Raw genomic sequence first — 15,230 nt, 5'->3', positions numbered from 1 at the left:
AAAAATCGGGGCACTTTTGAAATTTTAATTTTTAAACAAAATCAACAGGTCCGGGGCTTAAGGAATTTCTCATATGCCACAAAACGGTTGAAGCTCCTGTTCAAAAATGATGCTCCGAAATCAACTTCTGTCACCTTAGTGATACATTTTGGGATAGTACCTAAAGTTTAAAGCAGAAATCGGGGCACTTTTGAAATTTTCATTTTTGACCAAAATCAACAGGTCCGGGGCTTAAGGAATTTACATATGCCACAAAACGGTTGAAGCTCCTGTTCAAAAATTATGCTCCAAAATCAACTTCTGTCACCTTAGTGATACATTTTGGGATAGTACCTAAAGTTTAAAGCAGAAATCGGGGTACTTTTGAAATTTTCATTTTTGACCAAAATCAACAGGTCCAGGGCTTAAGGAATTTACATATGCCACAAAACGGTTGAAGCTCCTGTTCAAAAATTATGCTCCGAAATCAACTTCTGTCACCTTAGTGATACATTTTGGGATAGTACATAAGTTTAAAGCAGAAATCGGGGCACTTTTGAAATTTTAATTTTTGACCAAAATCGACAAGTCAGGGGCTTAGGGAATTTCTCATATGTCACAAAACTGTTGAAGCTCCTGTTCAAAAATTATGCTCCGAAATCAACTTCTGTCACCTTAGTGATACATTTTGGGATAGTACCTAAAGTTTAAAGCAGAAATTGGGGAACTTTTGAAATTTTCATTTTTGACCAAAATCAACAGGTCCGGGGCTTAGGGAATTTCTCATATGCCACAAAACGGTTGAAGCTCCTGTTCAAAAATGATGCTCCGAAATCAACTTCTGTCACCTTAGTGATACATTTTGGGATAGTACCTAAAGTTTAAAGCAGAAACAGGGGAACTTTTGAAATTTTCATTTTTGAACAAAATAGACAGGTCCGGGGCTTAGGGAATTTCTCATATGCCACAAAACTGTTGAAGCTCCTGTTCAAAAATGATGCTCCGAAATCAACTTCTGTCACCTTAGTGATACATTTTGGGATAGTACCTAAAGTTTAAAGCAGAAATCGGGGCACTTTTGAAATTTTCATTTTTGAACAAAATCAACAGGACCGGGGCTTAAGGAATTTCTCATATGCCAAAAACGGTTGAAGCTCCTGTTCAAAAATTATGCTCCAAAATCAACTTCTGTCACCTTAGTGATACATTTTGGGATAGTACCTAAAGTTTAAAGCAGAAACTGGGGAACTTTTGAAATTTTAATTTTTGAACAAAATCGACAGGTGCGGGGCTTAGGGAATTTCTCATATGCCACAAAACTGTTGAAGCTCCTGTTCAAAAATGATGCTCCGAAATCAACTTCTGTCACCTTAGTGATACATTTTGGGATAGTACCTAAAGTTTAAAGCAGAAATCGGGGCACTTTTGAAATTTTCATTTTTGACCAAAATTAACAGGTCCGGGGCTTAGGGAATTTCTCATATGCCACAAAACGGTTGAAGCTCTGTTCAAAAATGATGCTCCGAAATCAACTTCTGTCAACTTAGTGATACATTATGGGATAGTACCTAAAGTTTAAAGCAGAAATCGGGGCACTTTTGAAATTTTCATTTTTGAACAAAATCAACAGGACCGGGGCTTAAGGAATTTCTCATATGCCACAAAACGGTTGAAGCTCCTGTTCAAAAATTATGCTCCAAAATCAACTTCTGTCACCTTAGTGATACATTTTGGGATAGTACCTAAAGTTTAAAGCAGAAATTGGGGAACTTTTGACATTTTCATTTTTGACCAAAATCAACAGGTCCGGGGCTTAGGGAATTTCTCATATGCCACAAAACGGTTGAAGCTCCTGTTCAAAAATTATGCTCCGAAATCAACTTCTGTTACCTTAGTGATACATTTTGGGATAGTACCTAAAGTTTAAAGCAGAAATCAGGGCACTTTTGAAATTTTAATTTTTGAACAAAATCAACAGGTCCGGGGCTTAAGGAATTTCTCATATGCCACAAAACAGTTGAAGCTCCTGTTCAAAAATTATGCTCCAAAATCAACTTCTGTCACCTTAGTGATACATTTTGGGATAGTACATAAGTTTAAAGCAGAAATCGGGGCACTTTTGAAATTTTAATTTTTGACCAAAATCGACAAGTCAGGGGCTTAGGGAATTTCTCATATGTCACAAAACTGTTGAAGCTCCTGTTCAAAAATTATGCTCCAAAATCAACTTCTGTCACCTTAGTGATACATTTTGGGATAGTACCTAAAGTTTAAAGCAGAAATTGGGGAACTTTTGAAATTTTCATTTTTGACCAAAATCAACAGGTCCGGGGCTTAGGGAATTTCTTATATGCCACAAAACGGTTGAAGCTCCTGTTCAAAAATGATGCTCCGAAATCAACTTCTGTCACCTTAGTGATACATTTTGGGATAGTACCTAAAGTTTAAAGCAGAAACAGGGGAACTTTTGAAATTTTCATTTTTGAACAAAATCAACAGGACCGGGGCTTAAGGAATTTCTCAGATGCCAAAAACGGTTGAAGCTCCTGTTCAAAAATGATGCTCCAAAATCAACTTCTGTCACCTTAGTGATACATTTTGGGATAGTACCTAAAGTTTAAAGCAGAAACTGGGGAACTTTTGAAATTTTAATTTTTGAACAAAATCGACAGGTGCGGGGCTTAGGGAATTTCTCATATGCCACAAAACTGTTGAAGCTCCTGTTCAAAAATTATGCTCCGAAATCAACTTCTGTCACCTTAGTGATACATTTTGGGATAGTACCTAAAGTTTAAAGCAGAAATCGGGGCACTTTTGAAATTTTCATTTTTGACCAAAATCAACAGGTCCGGGGCCTAAGGAATTTACATATGCCACAAAACGGTTGAAGCTCCTGTTCAAAAATGATGCTCCAAAATCAACTTCTGTCACCTTAGTGATACATTTTGGGATAGTACATAAAGTTTAAAGCAGAAATTGGGGAACTTTTGAAATTTTCATTTTTGACCAAAATCAACAGGTCCGGGGCTTAGGGAATTTCTCATATGCCACAAAACGGTTGAAGCTCCTGTTCAAAAATGATGCTCCAAAATCAACTTCTGTCACCTTAGTGATACATTTTGGGATAGTACCTAAAGTTTAAAGCAGAAATCGGGGCACTTTTGAAATTTAAATTTTTGAACAAAATCAACAGGTCCGGGGCTTAAGGAATTTCTCATATGCCACAAAACGGTTGAAGCTCCTGTTCAAAAATTATGCTCCGAAATCAACTTCTGTCACCTTAGTGATACATTTTGGGATAGTACCTAAAGTTTAAAGCAGAAATCGGGGCACTTTTGAAATTTTAATTTTTGAACAAAATCAACAGGTCCGGGGCTTAAGGAATTTCTCATATGCCACAAAACGGTTGAAGCTCCTGTTCAAAAATTATGCTCCGAAATCAACTTCTGTCACCTTAGTGATACATTTTGGGATAGTACCTAAAGTTTAAAGCAGAAATCGGGGCACTTTTGAAATTTTCATTTTTGACCAAAATCAACAGGTCCGGGGCTTAAGGAATTTACATATGCCACAAAACGGTTGAAGCTCCTGTTCAAAAATTATGCTCCAAAATCAACTTCTGTCACCTTAGTGATACATTTTGGGATAGTACCTAAAGTTTAAAGCAGAAATCGGGGCACTTTTGAAATTTTCATTTTTGACCAAAATCAACAGGTCCAGGGCTTAAGGAATTTACATATGCCACAAAACGGTTGAAGCTCCTGTTCAAAAATTATGCTCCGAAATCAACTTCTGTCACCTTAGTGATACATTTTGGGATAGTACATAAGTTTAAAGCAGAAATCGGGGCACTTTTGAAATTTTAATTTTTGACCAAAATCGACAAGTCAGGGGCTTAGGGAATTTCTCATATGTCACAAAACTGTTGAAGCTCCTGTTCAAAAATTATGCTCCGAAATCAACTTCTGTCACCTTAGTGATACATTTTGGGATAGTACCTAAAGTTTAAAGCAGAAATTGGGGAACTTTTGAAATTTTCATTTTTGACCAAAATCAACAGGTCCGGGGCTTAGGGAATTTCTCATATGCCACAAAACGGTTGAAGCTCCTGTTCAAAAATGATGCTCCGAAATCAACTTCTGTCACCTTAGTGATACATTTTGGGATAGTACCTAAAGTTTAAAGCAGAAACAGGGGAACTTTTGAAATTTTCATTTTTGAACAAAATAGACAGGTCCGGGGCTTAGGGAATTTCTCATATGCCACAAAACTGTTGAAGCTCCTGTTCAAAAATGATGCTCCGAAATCAACTTCTGTCACCTTAGTGATACATTTTGGGATAGTACCTGATAAAGCTGCCTCTATTTATCGTATAAATTACCCTTTAAGAGGTCTAAGAACACTGTACGCTGACTACGTAAGAAGTACCGTAAGGGTACGCTACTTGCGTAACGATCGCTCAGCCGTAGGCGAGACACTCAAGCGTCGCGTTCGCTCACGGCCCAGAGATCACAGACTGGCACACTATTGGCTACAGACAAACGTAATGATTCGCTATGGCGTAGCGGACACTCGAGACCACGAGGAGATCACCAGCGGCGCAGACGCTCACAACGCTATACCTTGATATCTATACCTTTAACAATGAGATACACAGTATACCTTTATGTAGAGACAATGTGTAAGTGCAACCTGGTGTAACCTGATTAACTACAAAGCTGCTTGAACATCACCGACGCTCTGTGAACACTTAACACTATGAGAAAATACACAGATACTTGTTTAGGGTCCAAAGCCTATTAAATGTATTATAACTAATATACTTGTAAAAAGGAATCACAGTACAAATGATACACTACAATATAACAGAGACTTCCTAACCAAATAACTACACTATAAATACAATTCAATACAATACAATCTAATCAAGGGAAAATACGAGAGAAAGAGTAGAGAAAGAGAGAGAGAGATGAGAGAAATGGCTCACAGTAAGACAATATGATCACGGAGAAAAACTTACGCACAAGGGTAACGATCGCAAGCGCTTCTGGACATCCAGCTTCCCGATTATCAGCAATGAGAACCGTTTGATGAGAAGTGAAAGCTGGATGCCACAGGCCCGTCTTTTATGCTCCACACACAATGCAATCCAATGGTCCCTACAATCTTGTCGTCCATTGGACACAGGAATTCGGCTTCGCATCATAACAAAAGGTCATAGGTTGATTCATACAGGTGGGTTGTGACGATTTCAAACAGCTCAGGTGGGTGGGACACTGGGTTTCCCGCCGCATACCTGAGTAAGAGTAAATAATAGTAATGGACATAAACTCCTTATGTCCATAACTATTCGCACGAGCGATTAATACGCTCCAAACCAACACCGGAATATTGCTATTTAAATACTCTTCCGATGGGTACCAAACACTGCTGTATGACTCCTGTTAGACCCTTCCTACAATACAAAGAGGGATCCCTCCGTTCAGGGACATTCTATATTAACCAAACTTTCAGAATCTATCAAAAGGACCATGATCTATAAACTACGTTAATTGTGGAAATATGTAACGATTGGGTCGCACGCTACGACTACATACTCTTTACCGTAAATACGCATACCGATGCGAGCGGGTGCACGCATCAGCGGGTATGCGCTATCACGGGAAAGCGCACGCATGCGCAGCGCGGACCAGTGTGAGGTGCAAATATGGCAGTGTGCATAGGGATATTTTTCTGACTTTGACAGTCCACCCTTTGGCAGTCAACTATAACTGCCACTTCCTGAAAACATTTCAAAAAGAGAAAAATATATGTTAGGGGTTAATTCATTTCTATGGTTGGGTAGGGGAGGAGAGAGGAGTAGGTGTGAAGAGGGTATGACCTAGTGAGATAGCAGAAGCATGTGTGTATGAGTCCATGTTTGGGGGGGTCATGTATCATCGTGCCATACGTGTTGTAAATCAAGCTTCAAGGTATTGCGAAGTATACATTTGAATTCCTTCTTATCCTGTGGTACAGGTCTGTGGATGGGCTGTCAAACTTTACCGAGCTCCTTTCGGATTTTGAACAAAATGGGGAGCACATTTTAGTTGATGATACATGAATGGGGGAATATGTGATTGCTGATATCTGTGCCTGTATTCCCTATACTATGTGTGTTATTACCTGAGGGTTGTAGAGATGAAGATGAAGAACACTTATGGAAAATGCAATGATATTCTATGTCAGGTAAATGTACATCTGTCGTTGAAGTTTTGTTCGGTATCAGTTGAAAGTCGTCTTCTTTGCGCTGTTTTGCTCATTAAGCGTGAGCAATAAGCTTTGTCAATGCCATTAGATTTACAAAAAATGTTGGGCTAGCGTGAGTTTAAAAATACTAGGGAAACTGGGGATCCATGGCAAAGTTCATCAAGTGTCCATTTCTCAAGTGGTCAAAACTCTTTCTTTGGTCCATCCGTTGTCTGTATAGCGTCTCGTCAGCTTCCTCGTCCAAGGGGGTCTTTTTATCTTGGAGAAAAGCAGAAAAACAGGTGAAAGAAACGGACCATATAATCGCATTTTCATCACATCCTGGTTTCTATCATTGGGTCATAAATCAAATCCAGGTTAATTACAGTTTCCTCACTCCTCAAACTCATCACTCTTGTACTTTGTTTGCACCTCATTAAAGCCTGCCCGCATCTAAATATCAATCCAATAGATATAACAACACCTAAAATACATAGGAGAAACTTTCCAACATCCATTATGACTCCTTGAGCCCAGTCTCCTAAACCGGAGAACCAATTTCGCGGGTTCAACCATGACACCCAACCAGTCAGCTCATTACCTACAGCAGCAAGAGTGAGATTGTGTTTTCGGCGAAATTCCCACTTCAATTGGAGAATATCGTCCATCTTTTGGTCTATGACCTCTACCGGATCCTCGGTGCTATTCGTGATGTACGTGCAACACTTCACGCCGTACTGTGTTGCCAATGTAACACAATATCCGCCTGTCACTGCTGTGAGGTAATTAAGAACCATTCTATGCTGTACCAGTTCTGTTTTATAAGCTTGGAGTTCTCTTCCAGTGTATCTAAACGTGTCATCATACATTTCAGTGATATTATCTAACAAATTGGCGAGTGCGGAAATGTATCTATAATTCATCACTCCTCGAGCGGTGCGAGTGAAATCTAACGCCACCAGAACCTGAATCCCGGTGGATTCATGGATCAGATCAGAGGCCGGATGCTCTAACCTTTCTGACAGTTGTCTTTTAACGAGGTGCTCGTAATGAGTGTGAGTATAAGGAGTTTGGGCACCACGGTGTATGTCTTTCATTTTATCATGAGTTACAGTCATTACTTCAGGCAATACTCTTCCAATATAACACAATCCTTCAGAGTTTGGGGCAAGCCACTTGTACGCCTTTCTCCCGCATATGAAATATGCATCATCGGGGAGAACATATGGGACGGAGTAGGACATTACCATATTACACACCTTCCAGGTGAAATCTCCTAGCCCTAATTCTTCCATCTGCTTAATGCACGTATCAGGTTGTACGATATGTGCACAGTATCCTGGTGATACTTCTCCAACTCTAGTAATCCTATTTCCTAAGGTATATCTATACCTGAAAGATTTTCCTCTACTGGCTATGTGGCGTACAAGCTCTGTATCTGTAGGCATTCTATCTGCTCTATGCGAGAAGGTCATGGTCAGGTTGCTCCATGACACTTCCCAATTTCCCGGCTGTCGGGGATTGGAGATGTTGAAACATAAGAGGGACCTATCCACATGGTATTGGTGGAGCTTCAAACTAGGAGGGCTGGAGATATTAAACCTCCTGTCCACCGGTCTCCCACCATTTAACTCAAGTACCTCCCCTATCGTTAAAGGAAATGGTACTAGCCCTGATTTGCTATGACCCTGAGGTACTTGAGAGCATACCCAACAATCTGTTTTGTTTAACACATTACCCACTAAGGAGTGATAGTCACTCAATGGATGCCGGTCCATATGGATATTAAAACTGGATTGGCATTTCTTTATGCACCCATCTTCAATGACATTGTTACAAAGCCTGCAGATACAGTTTTCTTCAGCTAACAATCCGTCACAATTTCTTCTATGATCAATGCTATCGGATTGCTTTCTGATACTCGCCTTTGCTTGTTGGTTAGGTTGATCTTGGAAAACTACACCTCCATCATCATAATCGGAACCTATTCCAGAACCTCTCTCGACCTCCATGGTACTTTCGCCGGAACAGACTGCTCTAGTCAACATCATGGTTAACAGGAAAATCCGGATCACAGTCTCTTGGGGCAAGTCCATCTTTGAGGAGGAAATGGAGAAGAATGAGAAGGGGGGAAAAGAAATTTCAAGGGAGGGGGGATGGGAAGTGGAAAAAACAATAAAAGGGATTGGGGAGTCGACAACTGCTTTCGGTCTTCAAGGCTCAGGTGCCGCCTCAGTCCTCCTGGAACAGACACTCCAGTGATACAACCTCTACCGTCTGTTCCTTATCACGGGACTTCTCTGGATCAGCAACCTTCTTGCAGTGGGATGAATGGACCCAAGTCTCTCTCTCAGCAACCTTCAATGCTGTGGTGCTAGTCAATAAGACCTGGTATGGTCCTTCCCATCTATCAATAAGACAACCTGAGCGTAGAAAATTTTGTATCATTACATAATCCCCAGGTTCAATGTCATGACAATTACTATCAGGTAGATCAGGAATCACCAACTTCAGATTTTCATTTTGGTTCCTCAACTGTTTACTCATGTTAATTAAGTACTTTACAGTTACTTCATTGTTACATTTCAAATCATCCTGAGGGTTAATCATGACATGCGGTTGTCGACCAAACAAGATTTCAAAGGGGGACAGATTAAGAGGGGACCTGGGAGTGGTTCTGATACTGTACAATACAATGGGTAAAGCTTCTGGCCATGTCAATCCTGTCTCTGCCATTACTTTACTCAATTTATTTTTAATCGTGCTGTTCACTCTTTCGACCTTCGCACTCGCCTGTGGACGGTACGGAGTGTGCAGCTTGCTATCAATTCCCATCAACTTACACATTCCTTGAAAGACATCACCTGTAAAATGGGTACCCCTATCACTTTCGATTATTCTAGGGATACCATATCTACATACAAATTCCTGCACAATTTTCTTAGCTGTAAACATAGCGGTATTTGTAGCCGCTGGAAATGCTTCGACCCAATTCGAGAAAACATCTATACAAACAAGTACATATTTCAAATTCCGACATGGGGGTAATTGAATGAAGTCAATTTGTATTACCTGAAAAGGGCCGCCGGCAGGTGGGATATGGGATGGTTCTGTAGGTATTGCCTTTCCAATATTCTTTCTCAGACAGGTAAGGCATGATATTGCTCTTTTACTCGCATGAGAGGAGAATCCTGGGGCGCACCAGTATGCTCTTACCAACTTGCACATCCCCTCCTTGCCTAGATGAGCCAGCCCGTGAGCTGCTTCAGCCAGACATGGAAGATATGTCCTGGGGGCCACTGGTTTACCATGTCCATCCGTCCAGAGCCCTGAGGACTCCTGGCCATATCCCTTTGCCTTCCAGACTGCTCTTTCCTGTGCGGAACACAAATTCTGCATTTCACACAACTTCTGTGTGTTGATGGTATTGAATACCATCAGTTGTGTGGTGTCTGTCGGTATGGGGGTAGCAGCTGCTAACTTAGCAGCTTCGTCTGCTCGGCTGTTACCAAGTGATACTGGGTCTTGACTATATGTATGTGCTTTACATTTGATAACAGCCACTCTGTCGGGTTCCTGTATCGCTGTTAGAAGCCTTTTTATGTGAGCTGCATGCGCTATCGGTGTACCAGCTGCCGTCATGAAATTTCTGAGGCGCCATAGGGCTCCGAAATCATGGACTACCCCGAATGCGTATCTAGAATCGGTGTAGATATTGGCTGACTTACCCTTAGCCAATTCACATGCTCTGGTTAGGGCGACCAGTTCAGCAACCTGGGCTGAGTGAGGTGGGCCTAGCGGTTCCGCTTCTATGGTGTCTTGGTCATCTACGACTGCGTATCCAGTACACAAGTCTCCCGAGTCTGACTGTCTGTGACAACTACCGTCCGTGTAGAACGTGAGTTCTGCATCTTCCAGTGGATTGTCACTGATGTCAGGCCTTGCGGTAAAATTTTGGGTCAAATATTCCATACAATCATGTGTATCTTCCTTTGTATTAAATCCTCCTTCCCCAGCACTCTCACCTTCCACCCTTTGTGCCTGACCAGACACACCTGGGAGATATGTTGCAGGATTTAATGCACTGCATCTCCTTATAGTGATGTTTACTGGGGCCATTAGTGCCAATTCCCATCTTGTAAACCTCGCTGATGAGACGTGTCTGGTTTGGGCAGAATTCAATAAGGCTGACACTGCATGTGGTGTATGGATTGTGAGGTTGTGGCCTAGCACGACATCTTCGCTTTTTGTTACTAGCAATGCTATTGCAGCAACGCTTCGCAAGCATGTGGGGAGGGATCGCGCTACCGTGTCTAGCTGAGCGCTGTAGTATGCAACTGGCCTGCTGGCATCACCATGTTTTTGGGTTAGAACACCTGCTGCGCAACCAGCACTTTCTGTTCCGTATAGTTCAAAGGGTTTCCCATAGTCTGGCATACCTAGTGCTGGCGCCTGCGTTAGGCACTGTTTGAGTCTCTCAAATGCTGTTTCGGATTCGTCGGTATGCGAAATCCTATCAGGTTTGTTTGAGGAGACCATTTCCTGCAAAGGTAACGCCAATATGGAAAACCCTGGGATCCAATTACGGCAATACCCACACATTCCTAAAAACGTTCTGATCTGTTGCTGGGTTTGTGGTAGAGTCATGTCTCTAATTGCTTGGATTCTATCAGCGGTCAGGTGTCTCAGTCCTTGTGTTAGACAGTGTCCCAAATATTTTACCTTAGTTTGGCATAATTGCAACTTGTCTTTGGAAACCTTATGTCCTGTGTCTGAAAGATGAAACAGGAGCTGTTTCGTATCCTTCAGGGATGCTTCCAATGAATCAGAACACAGTAGTAAATCATCCACATACTGTATCAATACTGATCCACTCTCTGGTTGGAAAGACTGTAAACAATCATGCAAAGCCTGAGAAAATATACTTGGACTATCTATGAAACCTTGGGGTAATCGAGTCCACGTGTATTGGACTCCCCTGTATGTGAATGCAAACAAATATTGGCTGTCAGGGTGCAGAGGTACCGAAAAGAAAGCGGAGCAGAGGTCAATAACAGTGAAAAATTTGGCAGTGGGAGGGATTTGCATTAGGATGACAGCTGGATTTGGCACTACGGGGAACTGACTCTCAACTATTTTGTTAATCCCCCTTAGATCCTGCACTAGCCTGTAACCCCTCCCCCCACTCTTCTTAACAGGGAAGATGGGACTATTGGCAGTGCTGGACGTTCTTACCAGAATGCCCTGTTGTAGCAAGCGCTCTATTACTGGGAAAACTCCTAACTCCACCTCTGGCTTCAGAGGATACTGTGGGATTTTTGGAGCTATCCTACCATCTTTTACTTGTACCACTACTGGAGCTACGTTTGCCATTAATCCAGTGTCCTGTCCGTCTTTTGTCCAAAGTGACTCTGGTATCTGGGAAGTCATCTCTTCTACTTGGGATGGATTCCTATTTGTCCTAATGGAATGTGACATTAATTTTGATGGGGAGTCTAACATGTCTCGTACTTCCTGAGCGTGATTCTCAGGTATGTCCAAGAATACACCTTCAGAAGTACAATAAATGACGCACCCCATTTTACATAGTAAGTCTCTTCCCAGGAGATTGGTTGGTGCCGATGCAGCCAGCAAAAAGGAATGCTTGGTATGCAAAGGCCCTATTGTAATCTCGGCTGGTTTGCTAACAGGGTAGTGCTGGACTACTCCTGTTACTCCCATGGCTGGAATTGTCCTACCAGTGGTTCTCATGCCCACTGTCGAATTTATCACTGACTTGGCCGCCCCTGTGTCTACAAGAAAGTTTAAAGTTTTACCAGCTACATTGATTGCAATCTCTGGTTCACTTCCAAGACTGGCAATCAATTTAACTGGCTGCAGATTACAGGTATGGCCACACCCCTATTGGGTATGTTGACCTCCCTGAATCCCGTTGGCAGCAACTACTTGTGAGGGAGTTAGCTGGGAACTACCAGAGGCATGCCAATCTCTGTTCGGGGGGTATCTTTTTGTTTCCCCTGTATGTGGCTCAAAACTCCGCCTCTGTGGACCCTGCTCCCAATGTCTTGTGTTGTGTCGTTGTCTAGGGGGTTGAAAAGATCTTTGTACACTCTTTATTCTACAGTCTCGTGCATAGTGTCCCTGTCTGTTACAGGAATAACAAGTTATTTCAGTTGACTTACTTACAGGATTCGATGGTACATACGCAGGCTGCTTTGTGGTCAGCGCCTGTATACTTACTGACATTAACTTGTCACTTTGCGATTCTCTGTGCCTGGTGATGTTTCTGTCGTGATCAATAGCAGCCTCTCTCAAAGTGGACACTGACAGACCTCGCCAACATGGTTGCGTGGTCTGTACCCTAGCCTTTAATGTTTCCTTTAAACCATCCATCAGTACAGATACTGCTACTTCTTGATGGTTTGGGTTGGTCCTAATGTCTTCTATACCAGTGTATTTTGCCATTTCTAATAGTGCCCGGTGAAAATATTCTGCTGCCGTTTCGGACTCTTTTTGTCTAATGGAGAATATTTTGTTCCATTTAACAACGGCTTGGAAATACTCCTTTAGTTGTAAATTTATCCTTTTTACGTTATCTTTGTTATACACATCTGAAAGCGGTACATCTTTATCTAGTCCACAATCAGCCAAAAATTGAACTGAGTCGACATTTGAAGGCAAACAAGCTCTTAGCAGTATCTGCCAATCTTTGTTGTTGGGCTCTACAGTGTTCCCTAGATCCCTGATGTATTTTTGGCTAGCAACTAAGTCTTTCCTGGGGTCAGGAAATTCGGACACTATGGTTCTTAATTCCATTTGGGAAAATGGTGTGTACATGGCAATGTTCCTTATGGGAGTGGCTCCTGATACATCTGTTTTCCCATTGGGAACTGCTATTACTCTAACAGGGTTAACTCTAACAACCTCATTCTGTGTAGATTCTACAACTTGTGGTGAAATTGTTTCGGTATAATGCATGGTGCCGTACTTACCCGTTGACACGACCTCACCTATCCCTCCGCTAGGGGCCTTCGCTAATCTCGTGGGTGGTGCAGTTCCTACTGTGGTTTCTGATATGGTGGCCGCTAGAGAGAGCGCTGAAATTGTTGCCGAATCGTCTTCTTAATCATACTCCTGAGGAAAGTTCAGAACAGGGTACAACTTGCACGGGTTAATAATTGCATGGGTTACTTGGTTAACATCATTAACATTTACAGGGTTGCTAAGAGTTTGCGTTTTACACCCCAGTGCGTTTTTCTCCGCAATCAACTTCTCTCCTGCAATGTATGGTGGAGGCGGGGCTGTGGCTATCAGTTTCCTGACTGCCCCAGATCCCGCCGCCAGAGCCAAACCTCTCTGTATCTCACCTTCCTGTTGCCATAACTGTAAATAATCATGATGCTGGATTCGTCTCTTTGTTGATTTTATGAGACATATCCTCCTCCTTAAATTTTGTAACACTTCTGGACTGAAGCTACCTATTCTTGGGAATTTCTCCCTGTCTTGTACAGTCATTCTCTCCCATTCATCACATAAAACCTCTGTGTGACTTCCGTATTTCTCACACATGATGTACCTTGCCGACCCGACTGGTCGGTTCTCTGAATCAACCCGAACCGAGGTTGATCGCCCCCTACCTGAACAACTGGCCCCCATACTCTGCAGGTGTTGCTTACTACTCCTTTGATCTTTATATCACGGTCTTCAGCGAACCCTTACAGCAAACCAAATTATTCAAAATAGGCCGGCGGTGGCGGTTTACCGAGTACCCCACTCACTCGCCCACCTCGACCAATACGACCTGATCACACCGATATGGTGCTGGCGTACTCGATACAGGGCCCTACCAAAAACCTTCTGTTTACTGGAACATGTGAGGGTTACCCGCAGGACACTTACTCTTTCCAGTAAAGGTGGGGTTGCTAGATAGTTCCTGAGTGACCAGCGAACTTCCCTTCAAAAATAAAAAATTACACAAATCACGTCAGAATGTACAACTAGCGTTTATGACTTTTGTACGCAAAATGATACTAGTCAGGTTTACTAATGCACACAATGACGTGCGGTACAATCGTTCAGTACATAAGCACTACCTGTTATGTACTGAGAGATCAATGGAATCGAAAATTTCGGCTGCGAATTCCTTCAGCCAGAGCTTATATGGCCTATATGGGTTCTGCACCAACCCCCGGGGTTGTGCCTCTTACCTTTATAGCGGACTTCTTTGTCTCCTTATGACCTCCTGGTCTGTTATGACCTCCTGGTCTGACCTCCTGGTCTTGTTCTATACTGGTCCGCTATACTCTAATGCTCAAATATTTTATTTAACCAAGGATGCCTCCCTAGCCACCGTATATGTCACTTACACGTATGTCCCTTACGAGTACCCGATTTCTTTTTGGTTCAACCTCTTATGTGATAAAAAACACACTCACTCAACACATGTACACTTTCGTTTCTATATCTATTTCTGCGCAGAAATTTTCTTTAGCCCAGCTGTGTTACCAATTAGGAGCAGGATCTGTTAAACTAAATTTCAGATTTTCCAAAAATAGACTTGCGTTATTTATCGCCTCTTGCGCTATTTACCGCTTAGCGCTAACCATCACCTTTGCGTTAATTATCGCTTTGCGCTAAAATTTCAACTTTTCGTGATTTGAGCTACGTGGGCGTAACCGGACGCTCCGTTGCGTAATGTACGCTGCGTGCGTCGGACTTTGGATTGCGTACGCTAGTCTTTGTTAGAGACACGTGTACGCAATGCAAAGATCCACCGTAACACAATATACTTTTATCAATGTAGACGATCCCTGATCATCTACCGCGTACCCCACTGGCTTTGCCTTATCTCCCAGGCAAACCTGTGTGTTTCTCTACACTTTTAACTATTACCTCTATTCTTAAACTATAAAATAACAGCAAGTCTCTTTTAGCACTTTTCTATCAACTATAAAATTGGCAAACGGGATAGTGATATACGAAAATGAAAAAGAAATGCAGATATATGTATGCGTGCGTGTGTA

This window comes from Pseudophryne corroboree, chromosome 9, assembly GCF_028390025.1.
Source record: "Pseudophryne corroboree isolate aPseCor3 chromosome 9, aPseCor3.hap2, whole genome shotgun sequence".
Classification (NCBI taxonomy): Eukaryota; Metazoa; Chordata; class Amphibia; order Anura; family Myobatrachidae; genus Pseudophryne; species Pseudophryne corroboree.
Note: the sequence above shows the minus strand (reverse complement) of the source record.